The following is an 18,776-nucleotide window of genomic DNA, read 5'->3' on the forward strand; positions in this document are numbered from 1 at the left end:
TTTTACAGTCGGATATAGAACGTAGAACTTAAGGGACAAATAAACTGGTAGATCAAGATGTAATCACACTCATCCAGTAGGGGATTGTTATCATGACCATGAATGCACACAAAATCTGTACTTTTATGAATTTGTACACATTATTCTAACTGAGTAATGAGCAAATATTTATATTAGTTATCAAATACTGGATTACTATAAATCATATCTCCAATTCGTCTGAAAAGTGGAGGATGGAGAGTTTCTATGTCAATGCTTGATGTTATAGTCTTTTTTTCCCTTCATTTCACCCCCACCCCCAAAGTTAACAGTGGAGGGCTTCTCATCTGAGAGTACAAGAGCGAATTGCTTTGTTGAGATCACATTACATCACTTTAGTCTACTCACTCGGAAGATCTTTCAGATAACGTTGTGCTTCGGCAGGAGTGGAGAATATTTTGATAGATCCCTGGTGCCTGATGCGAAGTTGCGCTGGGTACATCCGAGCATATTCAATCTCCTTCTCTCGCAGCCTCTGTTTCACGTCACGGAACTCGTCTCTTCTGCGTTGCAGGTCTGCGCTGTAATCCAGGAAAAAAAGATATTTTCTTATTCTCATATGTCATCTCTCCCCTACTTCTAGCCAGTCTGACGACTTTTTCTTCGTCTCTGAAGTTCAGGAACTTAGCGATGAGAGGCCGTGGTCTGTCAGACCTCTTCCCGACGCGGTGTACTCTTTCAAGGGTAATGTGTGAGGTGAAGTTATCATTCCCCAGGATTTGTGGTATAAATTTCTCCAAAAATCCCACAGCGTCGCGGCATTCTGCTTGCTCAGGGATGTTCAGTATCCTAAGGTTGGACCTTCTACTGCGGTTCTCCAAGTCGTCGATTTTGTCTTTGAGTTGCATTGTCAATTTCTCCATTTTATCGACACGGTTGTGTGCATCTTTAATGTCGTCTTCGTTTGCGCTCACTCGCGCCTCCATCTCCTCAACCTGCTCGGAAAGCGCATTAAGAGAGGATTCAATTTTCGTCAGGGTTGTTTGTATGTCGGCCGTTTTTTTGTCAATGTGGTTCGTGAGGTCCTCTGTAGTTTCCTTGATAAAATTGAATAGTTTGCTAATTGGCAATTCCTCCTCCCCATCCGCCATATTTCTTGTTGCCAATGTGTGCAGGTGTCCTGTAGTTTTAGCCGTTTTCTTTCGTTTTGAGTGTCGCAAATTATAACTTGCCATACAGAAGTTTCCTTAGTAACTTTGCCTCTTGCTATGGTCCAGAATTGTATGAGGGCAAATCAGGATAAAGAGAGATTCCTGGGCCTACCGCCGGGAGCTCACGAATACACGTCTACTCTCGTCCGCTGTCAGCCATCTCTCCAACCTATCTCTAATAATCAGCTATGTACCACAGGCCTTCAAGCTGGCTGTAGTTAAACCTTTACTCAAAAAGCATCTCTAGACCCAGCAGTCTTAGCTAATTATAGGCCAATCTCCAACCTTCCTTTCATATCAAACATCCTTGAAAGAGTAGTTGTCAAACAGCTAACAGATCATCTGCAGAGGTTTATTTGAAGAGTTTCAGTCAGGTTTCAGAGCTCAGCACAGCACAGAAACAGCTTTAGTGAAGGTTACAAATGATCTTCTTATGGCCTCTGACAGTGGACTCATCTCTGTGCTTGTCCTGCTAGACCTCAGCGCAGCGTTCGATACTGTTGAATATAATATCCTATAATAATAATAATGATAATGGATTACATTTATATAGCGCTTTTCGAGACCCTCAAAGACCCTTTACAATGCCACTATTCATTCACTCTCACACACTGGTGGAGGCAGCTACAGGTGTAGCCACAGCTGTCCTGGGGCAGACTGACAGAAGCGAGGCTGCCATATCGCGCCATCGGCCCCTCTGGCCAACACCAGAAGGTGGTAGGTGATAACGTCTTAATACTTACAGTATACACGGGATACATGGAACCCACATTGGGCCCAGAGATTATGAAGATTTTTATTATAACTTATTTCTGCAGTTAGTGTAAAATTCATAGTAAATCATAATCAAAGTCTAGCACTCAGCTGCACAGGATACTCAGAGTTCTCAGGAGGCCTAAAGCAGGCTACAGCCAGAGGCTGTGTCAATCAAACGATAGGAAATGTTTTGAGAAGTACAAAAGATTCACAAAAGGTGAAATTAGTCATTCTTTGTTCTTCACACTGTGCTGTGTTGATGATATGTGACTTGTCTCTGCTTGTGTGGTATTTCATAATCTGATGTATCAAATGGGTGGAGAAAGTAAAAATTAAAAACTGAGTAAACACCATGGCCGAAGAGGATTTGGAGAAACTCAACGCGAGTTGAGACAAGAACACACTGACAAAGTCCGGGTGTGGAGACGAAATTCTACTCGGTAGAGTTTAAAGAAATTGTAAGTTTCCCTTCTTACTTCATTTGACTCATTATAGATTATTGATGAGTGGAGACAAACATTTTATTTAAAAAAAAAAAAGTCATCGAATGACTATTTGAATTGTTTCAAAACAGAAACTGTGTGGTTTTTTTCTGTGAACAAAACTGTTGTGTTTTTACTGAACCAGTCTGTAATGTTTTGCTGGCTAATGTCAGCTTGGTTTTAGTAGAAACCTGCTGCTCCCTAGTTAATTTGAATAGACTCACAGCTGTAACTGTGGAGAGCATGTGTGATCATATTCTGGGAATGACAGCAACAGAATAGTTAGTTCATCATGTTTTCTGCCTGTTGGGGATGTTTGTTGTTTTGATTTCCTTTTGGATTTGTGGATTTTGTGATGTGGACCCTTTTCTATCAACAACAATACAGCTAATAACCAGTAGTAGGTAGTTTCCAGTTTCATTTCATGCCTTCTTTATACATTAGGGTTCTTTACCACCTGCTTTCAAAGAGTTATGTGTTTTTATTGTAATATCTGATCTGTTTTGCCTCTGACATTTGCCCTCAATACAGTAAAAATGACTAGAGATCAAAACTACTGAGACTAAACCTAACAAGAAGTAAACTGAATTGAAATAAAATAAAACCCTGGTGGACGGGGCTGTGGCTCCCCACACTCCCTAGCAGATCATTACATGGAGAAACCTTTGGAATGCAAGCATGCTGATCCACACAGGTGTTCACACAGGTATGCACACGGGTATTCACAGACGCGGACTACAGCTTTCCTGGCTGCTGCCTCAAAGCACACTGTGCGCTGTCTATCTTGCGTGCTGCACAATATCGTTTATTATTTAGTATCTACTGATATCTACTGCTAGCTAGTTTATTGTGATGGTGCTGTTTTTTCATTATGTTGCTCTTTGCTGTTTGCTTTCTCTTCTGTTTTTTTTTTTCTCCATACAGGTGACCCAGGTGTTTTTTTTTTTCTTTCTTTCTTCCCCCCCTTCTCACCGTCCCTTCTCCCCTTTGGTTTTCTTTCTCTCCCCCTCTTTCTTTCATTCTTTCCCCCTGTCCTATCCCACAGTCATGTCTGTCCCGTTTGTAGCAACTGAAAATAAAATAAATTCATAATTATAATAAAGGTCAATCAAATGGACCAATATGGCAAGGCCATGATGATCCACTTGGTAAAATAAATCCGCTTGGCATCTTTCTTGGCCTTAGACAACAATTCTGATGGCTAAAGATCCAAACGGGACACAAAAAAAAAAAAAAAAAATATTTAAAACAGGACAGAAACTGTGGTCTCCTGGCTGAAAGGCTTCAAACCCCAATGCCACTCCTAACATGGCCACACTAATGCCAGAGGACACCTTTTGCATGTCTCTGCAACACCAGGGATGAAAATGTGTTCAAATAATTGGTTGCAAAACTAAAAAAAAAAAAAATAAAAAATAAAAAATAAAATAAAACAAAAACAAAATAAGGAAAAACCAGATTAGAAAATATAAAACGATAAAAACTCTTGTCAACAAACAGAAATTCTTTTTGATGAATAAATAAAAACATGAAGCTGTGAACAGTTGATGTAAAAGTGTACTTCTACACAGCAAATCCAGCATGTCCAAATTAACACTGTCGGATTTGATTTCAACACTATTAAAGTGTCTATATGGGTCCACACCAGAGAGTGTTAATTTAACTCTTTTTGGAGAGTTGGTACGTTAACTCTGATTTAGTGTTAAACACCAAATCTGTCTGGAGTTGATAATTTAACACTTGGTGTTAAGAGTTTATATATTAACTCTCAAAGAGTATTTTAGTTTAACTACTTAAGAGTTATCTTCTAATTCATTCTAAAAAGCGGGAATTTTACTGTTCTGAACTTCTAGAAATTTCTTTTGGAAATAAACATTTACTAAAAAGATGCAATGGTTTTTGAAAAACATTTATTCTGAACTGTGCACCACAATTTCAAAACATTTTCTGAAAGATGTAACAGTGTACATGTTCTCACTTTCATTAGAATTTTGTTTATCAAAAGGTCTGACATGGTAAATGCAAATAACAGCATCTCATCACTTATTTCTTCAATACAATATGCATGTCCTTCATTCATCCCTCTGTGGAACTTCAACGCACTTCTGCTCTCCCCCATATTCCATCTTCACAAGCATATCCTGTGCGGAGATCGAATATAAATTAGTTGACACTAATTAATGGCACAAATAATCCAGTAAACAATTGCAGCACAGTTAAAAAAAAAAGAAAAAAGGAATCCTCTTTGAGCCATTACTTGTGTAAAGTATTTTCCCAAAAGACAAAGACACAGGCAACAGGTAATACTGAACTAAATGTAAAACCTCAACCTTTTTCATTTTTACCTAAACCGTGTGCACAAAACTCTGGAGGGATCTATGCTAACTTAGAATCCAGTCAGGACGTCTGCTACTGCTGTTTGCTCGTTTTTTTTTTTATTTTGTTTTTTTTTTTTATGGGCGATCGTTTTCAGGCTTCAAGTAGCACCATTATACCAACATTTCACATTCTAGACATTGTTTTAGGTGTATTTGACCAAAAGTTTGACTGAAAATTCACATGCAAGCTTTTTTCAAGGCTGTGGTATTTGCCCGCAAACAATACCTTTCAGCTAGCTAAAACAGAATGTTATGCTATCAGCGAGCAACATGGCTAATGCCTTTCACACAACTTTGTCTCAACTCCAGAGAGCCACAGAAGTAAAAGCTCATAATAATAATTGAAACAATCTTTGAAAAAATGACTTACCAAGCATGGCAAACAACTCAAATATGTAGAGCAAAATGTTCTGAAACGGCTTCACTTCAGCTTCGATTGGAGCTGTGCTGGGGGCGGAGTCTGTGAATTTACTCTGTTGGTGTCATAGCCCCTGTAGGAGTTCAGAGTTAAGAGGTCAAGAGTTAATGTTTCCATTGTAACACCTCCAGATTTGACAGAGAAACACTCATTTTTAACACTCGATTTTAACTACTATCATTTTACACCTCAGAGTTACATTAAAAGAATGTGACTCTGCTTAGAGTAAAATTAACTCTACTTTTGCAAGGAGACTATTAACACCAAAACATTTAACACTTTTGAATTTGCTGTGTATATTTCTTGTTAAACATGGTTACAGCTTTGATGTTCAAAGACACACCCTGTAAACCGAATGTACAGTCCAAACTTGTACTCAGATTTAACCAACCATCAGTTTCTGCTGGGCTTTACTCAGACAAACATGCACACACAAACACTGACGTGCATGTTGCTGCTATATACAGTTTTCCTCAGGACAAAGTTGGTCTCCTGTAGCTGCAGCTTATAAAAATCCATGTTATACAGTTTCTTCTGTGTAATAAATATATACCATCCATCCATCCATTCGCGTCCGCTTCTCCTTTTCAGGGTCGCGGGGGGCGCTGGAGCCTATCCCAGCTGTCATAGGGCGAGAGGCGGGGTAGACCCTGGACAGGTCGCCGGTCTGTCGCAGGGCCAACACACAGGGACAGACAACCATTCACACTCACATTCACACCTATGGGCAATTTGGATTAACCAATTAACCTATCCCCACAAGCTGCATGTCTTTGGATGGTGGGAGGAAGCCGGAGTACCCGGAGAGAACCCACGCAAACACGGGGAGAACATGCAAACTCCACACAGAAAGACCCCGGCCTGATGGTGGAATTGAACTCAGGACCTTCTTGCTGTGCGGCAACAGTGCTAACCACCGTGCCACCGTGCTGCAATATATACATTTTTTTAAAGTATTGAAAGATATAAGTATTTTTCAGATGAGCAGCTGAGACTTATTCCAGGTACCACATGTTTGGACTTGTTCAGGGCAAAGTGATCATGGTTAAATTAACAGAGTCAAAATGCAATGACTCCATCAGCATTTATAAAACACCATAGTGAATGCCCCAGTGTTAGAGGAAATATCCTCAGTTTGTAGTGTTAGTTGGGTTAAAAAACAAACAAAAACCTTGCTTACGAACTTTTGATAGATATAGATTTATTTAGACTTTTGATGTCTCTTCGCTTTCAAAGAGTTCTGTTTTAATTGTAATACCTGAATTAATGTACTTTAATCTAGCCTCTGGCACTGTAAATACAATAATAATTAATAAAGATGGAAACTAATAGAAACTAAACAAAAACTATTTATTTTCAAAAAAAAAAAAGAGACAAAAAATTGAAATGAGCAAATTCATTTCAGTTCAGAGGCACCTGGACTTCCGAGACACACTGAGCATGTGCAAAGGCTCGGCAAACCGAGACAATGCCAGCCTTTGACATGTTTGAGAAACTAGTCAACAACGGTTGGTAAAACATACTTTTTAGAAAATATTAATCTCGAAGGAAAATTGTTACATCCAAATGGTAAATGAAATGAAAATGAAATAAAAATAAAATAAAAATGAAAAAAGCACAAACAAAGCAGGAAGACGTTGACCTTGTTCAACAGCTGAGAGCTGCACACATGGAAGCTAATGAGAGCAATTCAGATGAATTAACATCTGTCATGAACCGAAGTTCCGTGCGCAAGCTGGACCCAGAAGCAGAACACACACACCAGGGTAGGAGAGAATAAAGAAAGCAAACTTTATTATAACTAAAGGTGTCCCGTGAGGGTAGCCGGAAAAAACAACGTGTGGAACCCAAAAAGCCGAAGGACCGGGGAGGTGAGCCGCGCAGGGAACGCCGAGAGCGGGGCTGTGGGAGGCTGCAAAACAAAAGGAGAAACAGATTACAGGGGTGCGGAAAAAAGGCAGCATACGAGGGAAGGGGGAGTATACGTCTTACGGTGACAGCCGGGCTGAGTGAACCAGAGGGGGGGGGGGGGGGGAGCTCCAAAAGGGGTCGAGGCGGCGAGGCTGATAGTGATCCGAATCTCAGGCGGACAGGTGAACAGGCAGGTGGCTCGTAAAAACGCCGAGTTGTGATCTGAGTACACAGGGTAAAACAGTGTTAGTTCCGATGGATAATTTGTCATAAGGGCTTTTCCCGCAGGTGTACGTTACCGCTGAGAGGCGACTACGGACTGGCGTGGAGCAGCAGGTAGGGCAGGATTAAATAGTCCACCTGGTGATCGCCTGGGATGGGATGCAGGTGTGGGGTTAGCAGCCACGCCCGTGGGCGTGGGCATCCCAACAGCACCCCGGACGCCGGGCCGCGGACCATGACAACATCCTTGATTACCAGGATTATGAGAAAAGAACAAAACCGAACATGGATGCACCACTTGTATAGGTTTAATACCCGTAAATAAACGGTTAATCCCACAAATCACTGCTAAATCATAGAAGACATAGAAAACATAGTTTCATGTCAATTCTGGACCCCTCCTCTTGATGCACGGACACTCCCATGAGTCAACTCAGCAGAACTCGATTCCTTTCTTAAAGAAAAAGGTTAGTTAGCTCATGTCCCAGGCAACATCAGGGCGCCTCCTCTGGAGTAGCTCCACTCCGGACCTGTAACCCTGCAATAAAAGATGTCAGTATGTGTTGCATATTAGGTTTGCTTAACACCTGGCTCCACAGGTGCCTGCATCCATGCTACCATTGCCTGGAAAAGATCTGGAGGTTAAATCAAACTTCACACTTGCAAACAATTGTAGATCATAAGAGTAATAAAGTATTCAGCATCAAAGTTAAGTATCATGTGCAGGTTTTGTCAGATCATTAAACCACTATTATTGCCATAGTCAGTGACTTTCCTTAAGCCACTCACTCATGTCATCACTATGAACTCGACAGCAGTCAGATAATGAGCCCAACACTAAAAATGTCACACAATCACTGCACTTCTGCTCTAACATCACTTGTCTGTCTGTGCTGAATCCTTCACGAGCACTCTTAGAGAGAAACAAACATCAGCAAAACACACGAAGCATCCCGGAGGTCAGTCCTGGATCAACAGATTCCAGAGGTGCTGCAAAAAGGCCATAACGTTAACACTCTGCTGTAAAAGAGGTAATACTGGTTTCAAACACAGTATGTCTCACACTGCATTCACAGTTCCCCTGTAATATTCACATTTTCTCAACAACATAGTGTAATTGCATAACCAACATATAGCCAGTAAACACAGTTAGAGTTTGTATTGTTGATTGTCATTTATGCTTAGAAATATTTAACCATAGATGCTTAGAGGTGTATAATCAATTGTGTAGTGATAAGTTGTGTGATCTTTAACAGGCTACAGAGGCTTGGTGTGTATTCCACACTAGAATGCACACCTATATCCTGGGAGCATGGGAAAGTTCGTACCTTGTCTTAATTGTTTTATGGTAGGATTAACGTAGCTACGTCTGTTTTAGTCTAAGTGCTTTTCTGTTTAGATGAACTGCTGGACTTCCTCACCGGGGGGGGTCTAGTCTACCCTCTTCCTGACCAAGGATGTTTGACCCTTTGATCAGCAACACACACACACACACACACACACACACAGGCAAGGTACTCTTTGTTTGTATGTAGACGTCGTATGTTAATCAACCTATGCATATTCATGTAACCTCAATAAAAGGACAGTGGTATGGGAGGACGGACGAGAGCGACTGGGGTCAAGCGAAGGGACGGCGCTCTGTCCGGTCTCTCCCGTGCACGAGTAACATGAAGAACTTTGCCTACTTCGTGTCTTGCTTAGCAGTGTAATTATATTGTCTTCAACGTTCCAGCGGATGGGTTCAAGCTACAAACCTATCAAACACAGTTTCCTTCACACATAAACCCAGTAATCCTGTGAAAAAAACATTAACCAGTTGTGTGTCCTGCTATAAATCACATGATCAAATCACATGATTAACCCCCTGCTGTAGAAAAGAGAATGCAAATGTTAGCGCTGCGCAGGTATATACACATTTTCTCTGTGAGCAATACTCATGAATAATACACCCCTGGTACATTCACAAACACGGAGAAAAATGACAGCTAAAAAGATTACATTTGCAGAGTCGACATAGTCATGTGACCCAGCGTTTCCTCCTGGCCTGCATTTTTACCATTGCAAAAGACACACACACAGATGCATCCGGCCCTCTGCTCTGATAATGTGTAGCTTGCTCATCAGCTTAGAAGTGACCGCAACGCAACCTCACACAGTGTTGGTTGGTTCGCCGCACAAAAGACGCAAATACTTGCACAGTGATAAAGATTTGAATATTTAATTCATCTTCTCCATCTTGTAGTTTTAGCTTTTGTATACAGGGTTCAGCATATTGCTTGTTTTTATAGTTGTGCTCTACATCTCAACATAATAGGATGACAGGCTTTCACACAGGTCAAGTGCCTCTATGCACTTCATTAGTTTAGGTATTTTCCTATTTTCCTTCATCTCACATGTCATTGTACTGAATTTGAGCAACCCTAAGCTTGATGCAGACTACTTTTAGAATTTATCCACCTCAATTAAATCTATGGTCTGGAGCACAGGCTGCCGTTGATCAGGGCATATCTTAACTGCTGCTGGTGTGGGCATCTCTGCATGCTCATCAAGGCCGCTGTGTTTTCAGAAAACGTCTAACATTTGACATTTTCCAGCAGCCAGTTTACCCTCAAAATCACATTGTTTATGGCAATATCCAAAAAGATTTGCTCTGCCCGGAGCGATTATTATTATTTTTTTAATGAATGTGCCGTCTCCCTGTGAGGCAGTCTTGCTTACTCGGGAATCCATGATAACAACACAACCGGTGCCACAGACCACGCCTGCTCCGCACTAATTCACACAAACGCACACAAACACAACAACACAATTTAGGCCTACCATGGGCGATTGTAGGTCAAGAGTTGGCAGTTTGCCTTGTAATTGGAAGGTTGCTGGTTTGAGCCCCGGCTTGGTCGTTGTGTCCTTGAGCAAGACACTTCACCTACCGCCTACTGGTGATGGCCAGAGGGGCCGATGGCGCCATATGGCAGCTTCTGTCAGTCTGTCCCAGGACAGCTGTGGCTACAACTGTAGCTGCCTCCACCAGTGTGTGAATGTGAGAGTGAATGAATAGTGGCATTGTAAAGCGCTTTGAGGGTCACTTTTATTTCTACAAATGATTTTCCTTTTGCTTTAGAAAACTCCACCATTGTCCTACACGCAGGTGATTCAATGTCAAATGTTATACTGAATCACATTCGTATTTGGCAGTGGGAGGTTCTGTCATTGAACAGGTCTCTGAGACAAAGTTTCTCAGTTTAACTGTTAACAGTATGTTAAATTGGACAGTCACATAAATCAATTATTGACAATGGACAGGAGTGTTGCCATTGCAAAGCACCGCAGAAAATGCATTTCTAATAGAGTAATATAATAGTAGTAAACATTATTTTTGTCACATTTAGATCATTGTACAATAATTTGTTCAAGCACCACTGAAATAAAAGTTCCAAATTTCTCAAATCAAAGCAGTTTGTTTAATTTTAAACTGGCCATTCAATTTAAACTATGTTCAGTTTAAAGTTACCTGGTTGTCAAACTAACCAAATGCAGAGGACAGTGCAGCATAGAGGAATTCACTTCCACAGTTTTTGATCTTAGGAATGAACACAAAAAAATTGAGACATTATATATTTACACATAAATAATCCTTAGAATTGGTTATTTTTGTTTGGTTGTTGACATTTTAGGTGATGAGCATGTCGGGCCCTTGTTAATAAGTTAATAATTTATAAAGCAAAAGTGAGTCATATAAATGTTTATTTGAAACAATTAAGATGTGTCTAATGTGAAGATGTTGGTTTTCAATTGTTCTGCTGCTTTTGAGCATTTTCTTTGTCTTTTATGTAGTACACGTTTTATGTATGTTTTTTAAAACATTTCTCGGACCCCAGGTAGAGTAGCTACTGTTATTGCATGAGCTAATGCGGATCTTAACTCATTCACTGCCATTGACGTCTATAGACGTCAATTACGTTTTTCAATGGGAGGGGCTAGAAATAAATGTTTCACTATGTACATTTTATTTTTTCATATATTTGTAAATAAATTGTTTTGATAAAACATAACCTTTCTCAGTGTTATTTCTGTTTTATAGAAGTGAAAAACTATTTTATATGTTAGAGGTGTCACAAAGCAAGAAATATTAGTGTCAAAGGCACTTTTCTGCTTGAAATGTATTTTTCACAAAAAGCTCGTTTTCTCCCTTTTTTTGGTCAAAACAGGCATTTTTGGTGGAACCCACCTCTCTTCTACAGCTGATTACTAAAGAATGGAAAATGGTAGAAACAAGCTTTTTTTATGGATGAAAGAAGAGAGTCTGTTCTTCATTTTGGTAGGTTCAGCGTTTATATGATCATAACACACAGTTTTCTGTGGCTCTTCAAAAATGAGTAAAAATGCTCAAAAACCCTGGCAGTGGGGAGTTACCTGATTTGAAAATGGCTGGCAGTGAATGAGTTAACAAACTAAACTTGGAAAAAACTAAAACAAACTAAAGTGGAAAAAGGACAATTTCAAAATTAAAAAATAAATAAATAATAGAACAAAAAAAATGATGCTGTGTATGTGGTGTATGCTGTACAGTGCAGCGAGGAATGCCCAGACCTCTACGTTGGAGAGAGTTTTTCGCCCACCACAGAAACCTTCCTATGAAGTCCTCTAAGAGCAGCGGTCTCCAACCTTTTCTGCGCCACGGACCGGTTTGTGCCCGACAATATTTTCAGGGACCGGCCTTTAAGGTGTCGCGGATAAATACAACAAAATAAAACTAGTACCGGTACCGAAAAAAATAAGATTTATTCATAACACAGTGAAAAGACCCAGGGAAACCGAGTTAACGATAAAAATGATAACAAAATAACGCTGAAAACCGATAAAAACCCTGAAAACCATAGATTTCACACCCGAGTCTCTCGCGGCCCGGTACCAAACGACTCACAGACTGGTACCGGTCCGAGGCCCGGGGGTTGGGGCCCGCTGCTCTAAGACACCTCTAAGGTGTGGATGACAATGATAGATGTAGAACTGACCTTTTTACGTAAGATGACAGTTCCAAAGCAAACACACGTGGTCGATGCTGAGAGCGGTCCTGTTGCTGAGGTTGGGGTCATCCTGTAAACTCTTAGGAACTACCTCCAACGCTTCCGTGACTGGGATGCAAGTGAAGAGAGATGTAACATCGTACGAGACCATGGTCTCATCTGCCTCCGTAATGACACGATCATGTCACAGACCCTGCACTCTGCAGCTGTTTTTGTCCCCCTTTAGGACCGTCTGTATGATCCACTCAGTCACCTATAGCATCTCCTAGTTTCTGGCTTCGATTCTCAGCCTGTTGGAAGGCAGCTCTGAACACCACATCCAGAACACCTTGGATTTTGTTGAGACACTATGATTGCATTTGTATTATGTGCATTGTCGTTAGCCATGTTCTCACTGATGTATAGATGCTTCCACAGACAGAAATATGTTGTTCTCTCTCTTTTTGTTCTCCAGTTTGCAGACATCATGGGTGCTCATCAGTCCACCATTTATATCACAAACAAGAGCGACCGGTACACCCTTTGTGAGCCCAGGTGAATGCACATTTGTTCTTTAGTGTTACAGTCATGATTTCTAAAGTGGGCAGCATCTTTCTGTTGCTGTAAAGCAAATGTCTACACGTGAAATATCTTAACTGCAAGCAATTGAAATCTATTTTTTTCACTTTCTTTTACAAACTCATACATACTGACCTTTCATGCAGGTGAGTGCTGCTGAATAAAAAGTAAGATACATTCACATCAAACCAAGTAGAATCGAGCTCAGCAGCATAACACTTGTGTTTGTGCAAAGAAAGCTGCAACGGAGACAAACACTTAACACATCAGCACTTGAAATTAGAGTCATTTATAGGAAGTTACATGTTTGTCTTTGAAACGTTTTTTACTGTAACTGAGAAGCTGCCTGCACATCGCCTCACAGCTATATGTTTCTTTCTCTAAACAAACTGATCCACCTGCCTCATTAGGAGGAGGATGGATCCTGTTTGAATAAGAATATTAATTCATATTTTTCTCTTTTCTGAACAGTCTGCATCTTGTTAGCGGACGCTGCCAAATCCCATTGCCAGCCAAACTTGAGCCTTCTGAATGTGGCAACACTCTGTTCTCTGGCAGCACCGGGCGAGGATCTGTTGGAGTCTTCACCTACGATCTCTACGATACAGCTGCAAAGAGAGCTGATAAGAAAATAGCCGTCATGTTCTCGGTTCCTTTTGACAAACGCTTGTACTCTAACTGGTGCGCAGTCGGAGTCTTTGGTAGGGAGACAAACTGTGATAGTGCTCTTTATCGTAAGATGTATTACAGTCCTGAGAGAGGGTTTGTGAGAGGAAAAGCTGATGGTCATGATCTGACTCACACAGTTGACGATGTTACTGTTAAATCCAGCATGACAAAATTCAGCGTTGCAACACTGAAAGTTGAAGTACACAACATGGAACAAAATTAATTATGAAAATGGTCAGATTGCTTCACTTTAGCCTCTCAATACCCTACAATATTACTGTAGACTCACCAACACATCAGACTAATTTCTGAGCAGATAATAATAATAAGCAGTTTAATAATAAAATGACACTGAAAACCAAAATCAGTACAGATGCTTGCAGTTGATTTTGGGGTGAAACTCATCCATACACAACAGAACCTGCTCCTGACAGTTTGAGGTTTTAATCTTCTGAGCTGCAGCTGTTTGAATTTGTGAACCAGCTTTATAGTCCAGTAAACTCAGGGTTAACCCTAAGTTTACCAAAATGATTCAAAATCCTCTGGAGTTAAAAGCTGTAGTTCTTTAAAAATAGAGTTTTAACATTTTACAAAATAATCTCTAAACTGTGAGGCTGCAATGGGAGATTTCAGGGATTTAATAACCTCTTATTGGTTTTGCTGGTGTTACGGGTTCAAATATTGAGGATGAGAACAAAAACAACTATGGTCCAGAAGAGTTGGACAAACAAATGATTTTAATGAACACACATGTGGGGAGATGAACACTGCACACACCAGCATCGATCTCTGCCCAATGATACACAAGCAGTTGTTTTTATAACATCGGGGTTTTGTTTATGACGCCCCCTCATGCGTCGAACAGATACAACACATGCATAAGTTTCAAAACCACAAATGTTCTGTTGACGACTTTCGACACATTTAAAAGGACATCTTCTCCGTCTCGAGGCTGCTTCCTGTTAATCTTCTAACTCTCGCTTATCTCCTGGAGCAAACTGTCCCTTAGGCAGACACAATTTTGCAGTCACAAGCTTTTGCAAACTATTATTTGAACTCTTACCTAGACATGAGTCTAACTACTGTTTGTGTGTGTGTGTGTCTCGACCTCAAAATGCACTCAGCCTCACCCCGCCCGTTGACGCTTCTGACCTTTTACCAGACAGAGGCTCTCTGTAATATGTGTAATCATCTGAACTAAGAACATGTGTAATCTATTGAATAAATGCTTTTCCAAAATGCCACTGCTCAAAGCTTAATAAAAAGGATAAATGAATAATGGATAACCTGATATATGTGGTTTGTAAGTGTGTTCTTTAGACAAGAGATGGTCTGGACATAGCGCCAAACAAAGCTTACGACCCTCGATTAATTGACTGAGCTTCAACTCTTTAAATAAGCACAAAATGCAAGGTGTGTAGAAAATGATTATGACTGCACCTGTAATACAAGTTTTAACGTAAGGCCAACCGCTTCAATAAATGCTTTGATGAAATGATAATTAATGATGATGGTTATGAATAATAGCAGTAAAATATTTGTCTAAACTCCACATTGGGAATACTTGCTGAGGAAAAACTGATTATGTGTTTCCACCTGTGCATTAATTTAGATATGAGGTTTATGGTTTTCTGAGTCCTGGGCCCTGTTTCAGGAAGCCGGTTTAGTGGAAAAACTGAGTAAGTATACCCCGAGTTAACGAAAACTCTGGGTTTTCGGTTTCACAAAGCGAGTTCAGCTGAAGCCTGAGTGAGTCACTATGACGACACACTCCGTGAAGCTAACCTGCCCCCTAGCAGGTTTACTACAACTAACCCTGACTGTCTCCGCCCCTTTGTCGGAAACCTGACAGTAGGAAGTGTCGGACATGGCGTGCCCCTTCCTTGAAGAGCCAGTAGATCGTGAAGCCCAAATTCTCCGCAGAGCTCTCTGCCGGGAGAGAGTGATTAGAGCGCGTTCGGACATTTTATCATTTCCTGATGATTTTCTGTGCGAACGTTACCGTTTCTCAGCACAATCTATAAGTTATTTGAATAACATCCTCAGGCCATATATTACTCATGTGACACATCGCGGACATGCTCTCAGTCCATTATTTGTATTGCACTTCGGTTTTTTGCAAACGGGAGCTTTCTGTATAATATTGGTGACGCTGAGCACGTTTCCAAGGCTACCGTCTGTCGGGCAGTCAGGAATGTTACAGTTGCACTGAAACGTCTCCTGCACTCGTTTGTGGTGTTCCCCGGTCACAGACCCACAAGATTTATCAAAGAGGGATGCCACAAAATTGCAGGTATCAGGATGACCAAAACTTAATTTATGATGTGGTGATACTTGAACTACTACTTAAATTGCACATTTATTTTCAGGGTTCCCAGGCGTGATTGGCTGTACAGATGGCACTCACATTCCAATCATTGCTCCTTCAGTAAATGAAGGAGACTATGTGAACAGGAAGTCTTTCCACAGCATTAATGTACAGGTACATAGTTCCCTGTAGCATTTCAAACTAACAAATTATTTCATTATAGTAATGGATGCTAATTTGTGTTCTCTGCACTGTGAAGATCATATGTGATGCTGCCAACATTATCACAAATGTGGAAGCCAAGTGGCCAGGCTCTGTCCATGACTCACAAATATTCCGTGAATGTACACTGAGCACAAAATTTGGACATGGTGAGTTGAGAATACTTTAAAATATATAAAGACCAATTGCTTCAGGGACATTTGAACTGAAGTGTACCCTTCTGTCTTAGGAGAGTTCACTGGCTACTTGCTTGGTGATAGGGGGTATCCATGTTTACCCTATTTGCTTACCCCTTACCCTGACCCTGAACCGGGCCCACAGCAGCGATATAATCTGGCTAATTGCAGGACAAGAGCCAGAATTGAAATGACTATCGGAATGCTTAAGGCCCGGTTCCAGTGCCTGCAAAGACTCAGGGTCACCCCAGAAAGGGCATGTGACATTATTGTGGCATGTGTGATTCTTCACAACATTGCCACAATTAGAGGAGAACACTGTCCTTCTGAACCAAACATCAGCAGTGATCCAAACCATGAACATCCTGACCCTCCCACGGACATACAAGATGGAAGCGCAGTCAGAGACACCATATGTCACAATCATTTCTTTTGACCCATCACCTCAACATGTTGAAAGAAGAATAAACAGATTTTTTGTTCAACTGGCTTTATTGGTCGCCTGTATTTCCTGTACACAAAGTATTAAAAGATGTAAACCTCATAAAGTGTCTCTGTTGCTTCCTCCTCTGTAACAGCTGTCAATGTTTCTTCATTATTTTCCTGTAGTAAAGAAATAAACAACATTGCTGTTCTACTGTAAACTCATATAATCTGTGGAGTATTACTCACAACTGCATGTTGGTCTGGCTCAACAGGAGGCTGCACCAGATGCAGTACACCACCACCATCAACTGATAGAATATGAGGTTTATACAGGTCACTTATAACTTACAAGGGACCAAATGGCAATTAACAAACATACCAATCACCTTACACTTCATTGTCATTATGCTCTCAAAGACAACCAAGACTGAGGGAAGGCAAAATCAGTCGGAAAATAACTTCACTACAAAATAATCCATTATGGTAAAGAGTTTATCAAATGAATGAGCAGCACTGCAAAGGTGACTGTGAAGAAAGGATGTATGCACATCATGTATTATTTTGAATTTACCCCTTATGTAGGCACTTGTGTCTTGCGGGGTTATTGACTCAGAGGATGTCCCCGCAGAGATGCCTTCGGCCACAGGGCGCCCACTGTTTTGGCTGAGGGCCAACTGCTCAGCCTCTGTGAGTGGTGGTGGTGGTGGAGGACCCCCACCTGTTTTTCGGGCCTCCGCTTTTTTTCTGTTGGCTATAACGGGTCACATTTGAGCATACAGAGTAAGCAAATATGTACTTGTAATGTGCTCAGATAATTTCAATAAGTGCTTACAGAAAGAAAATTAATGTAGCCTCTAACTGCAATTGATTTACATGGGACAAACAGACCAAGCACTATGGCTCATAATACAATTACACCTCACCTGTTTGGACTATATTTTTATATTTCATTTTTACTTGCTGCCAGGCACGTTTGGGGCCTGTTGGGTTGCACCTGCGCTCACATCACATCACAAAATAAAATGTATAAAATAACAAATAAAATAACATATGATAAAATAACGTGTTAAATGGGTGGAAATCCCTCGATCAATGTTTAAATTAACACTCACGCATTGACTCTGTCGGCTATGTTTTGCCATGCATGCTCTCTTTCTTTTGCAGCTGAGGCTGTGTTACTTTTTTCCGCGGAATTTGCGTGTTATCGGCATATACTGCCATCAGGATTTCGGCCTCAAGCGCTGTGAAATACATTGACCGCGCCTTCTTTCCCTCCGTCTCCATGGTGACTCGCTTAATCTGTGCTCCGCTTATCAGGGCTTTATGTATCCTCGTGCGCGCTTCACTTGGGGTTAAAGCAACTCCGCGTTGACTGAACTACTTGTTATCAGCCTTTCTGAAACCGAATATTCCGAGTTGGACAGTTCGGGGTTACTCAACCCTGCGTATCGTTTTTCACTCTGAGTTTTCTAAACCGGCTTCCTGAAACAGGGCCCTGAACATGAATAAAGAAATCAGACTTTACTCAAACCGATCTCTGTGCTTTATTCACTATTCACTTTATTCTCGTTCTATTTAACCTGAACGAGCCTCTAAAAAAGGCAACAATCAATGTTTTTATTACCAATCTTCATTTTAAAGCTTAGTTTTTGAATCCTTACAATGTAACTACAGTCCAGCCCATGCAGCAATAATGACTAACCTCGTACTGTCGATGGATTATCTCAGTTGTGCTCCTGAGTAAACATTGGTCCGTTTACAAACAGAGCTGGATTAGCACCAGACAAAGGTCCGAAAAGCTGAAAATCAGCATTTGATTATTATTATTATATATCCTGTTTTTGTGGATGCACTTTTCTATCTGTCAGTGCTGAAGCAGACGTCACTGATCACATGACTCTGAGGGATGTTTCCAGCACTTCGCTGAATCTGAGCCATGAAGATTTAAAGCAGCTCTGAAGGCAAAGCAGGTCTGAGCCTGTGTTAGCAAGCTGTATCTAATAAAGTGGCAGCAAGGACTCAGTCAGTAATGA

General features: G+C 40.9%; 2 protein-coding genes and 2 long non-coding RNA genes across 6 annotated transcripts in view; 2 read left to right on the forward strand and 2 right to left on the reverse strand.

Annotated features, from left to right (window-relative positions):
* LOC143416657 (uncharacterized) overlaps positions 1 to 18,776 on the reverse strand; it is a 376,067-nt gene that overhangs the window by 275,006 nt on the left and 82,285 nt on the right. The gene's annotated exons all lie outside the window — the stretch shown is intronic.
* The window catches only part of LOC106676470 (uncharacterized), a 234,236-nt gene that overhangs the window by 190,656 nt on the left and 24,804 nt on the right, over positions 1 to 18,776 (reverse strand). The gene's annotated exons all lie outside the window — the stretch shown is intronic.
* LOC143414667 (uncharacterized) lies at positions 2,310 to 15,246 on the forward strand. The gene is made up of 3 exons (XR_013095340.1): positions 2,310 to 2,404; positions 12,839 to 12,918; positions 13,414 to 15,246. It is a non-coding gene; the product is annotated as an uncharacterized LOC143414667 (long non-coding RNA).
* On the forward strand, positions 15,249 to 17,188 carry LOC143414662 (uncharacterized). 3 transcript variants are annotated; one of them, XR_013095334.1, is made up of 4 exons: positions 15,249 to 15,290; positions 15,981 to 16,093; positions 16,179 to 16,290; positions 16,371 to 17,188. It is a non-coding gene; the product is annotated as an uncharacterized LOC143414662 (long non-coding RNA). The 3 variants fall into 3 exon arrangements; XR_013095335.1 differs by lacking the exon at positions 15,249 to 15,290 and adding an exon at positions 15,736 to 15,904; XR_013095332.1 differs by lacking the exon at positions 15,249 to 15,290 and having other exon boundaries at positions 15,929 to 16,093.

The sequence above is a fragment of the Maylandia zebra genome, linkage group LG3 (genome assembly GCF_041146795.1).
Source record: "Maylandia zebra isolate NMK-2024a linkage group LG3, Mzebra_GT3a, whole genome shotgun sequence".
NCBI classification, from domain to species: Eukaryota; Metazoa; Chordata; class Actinopteri; order Cichliformes; family Cichlidae; genus Maylandia; species Maylandia zebra.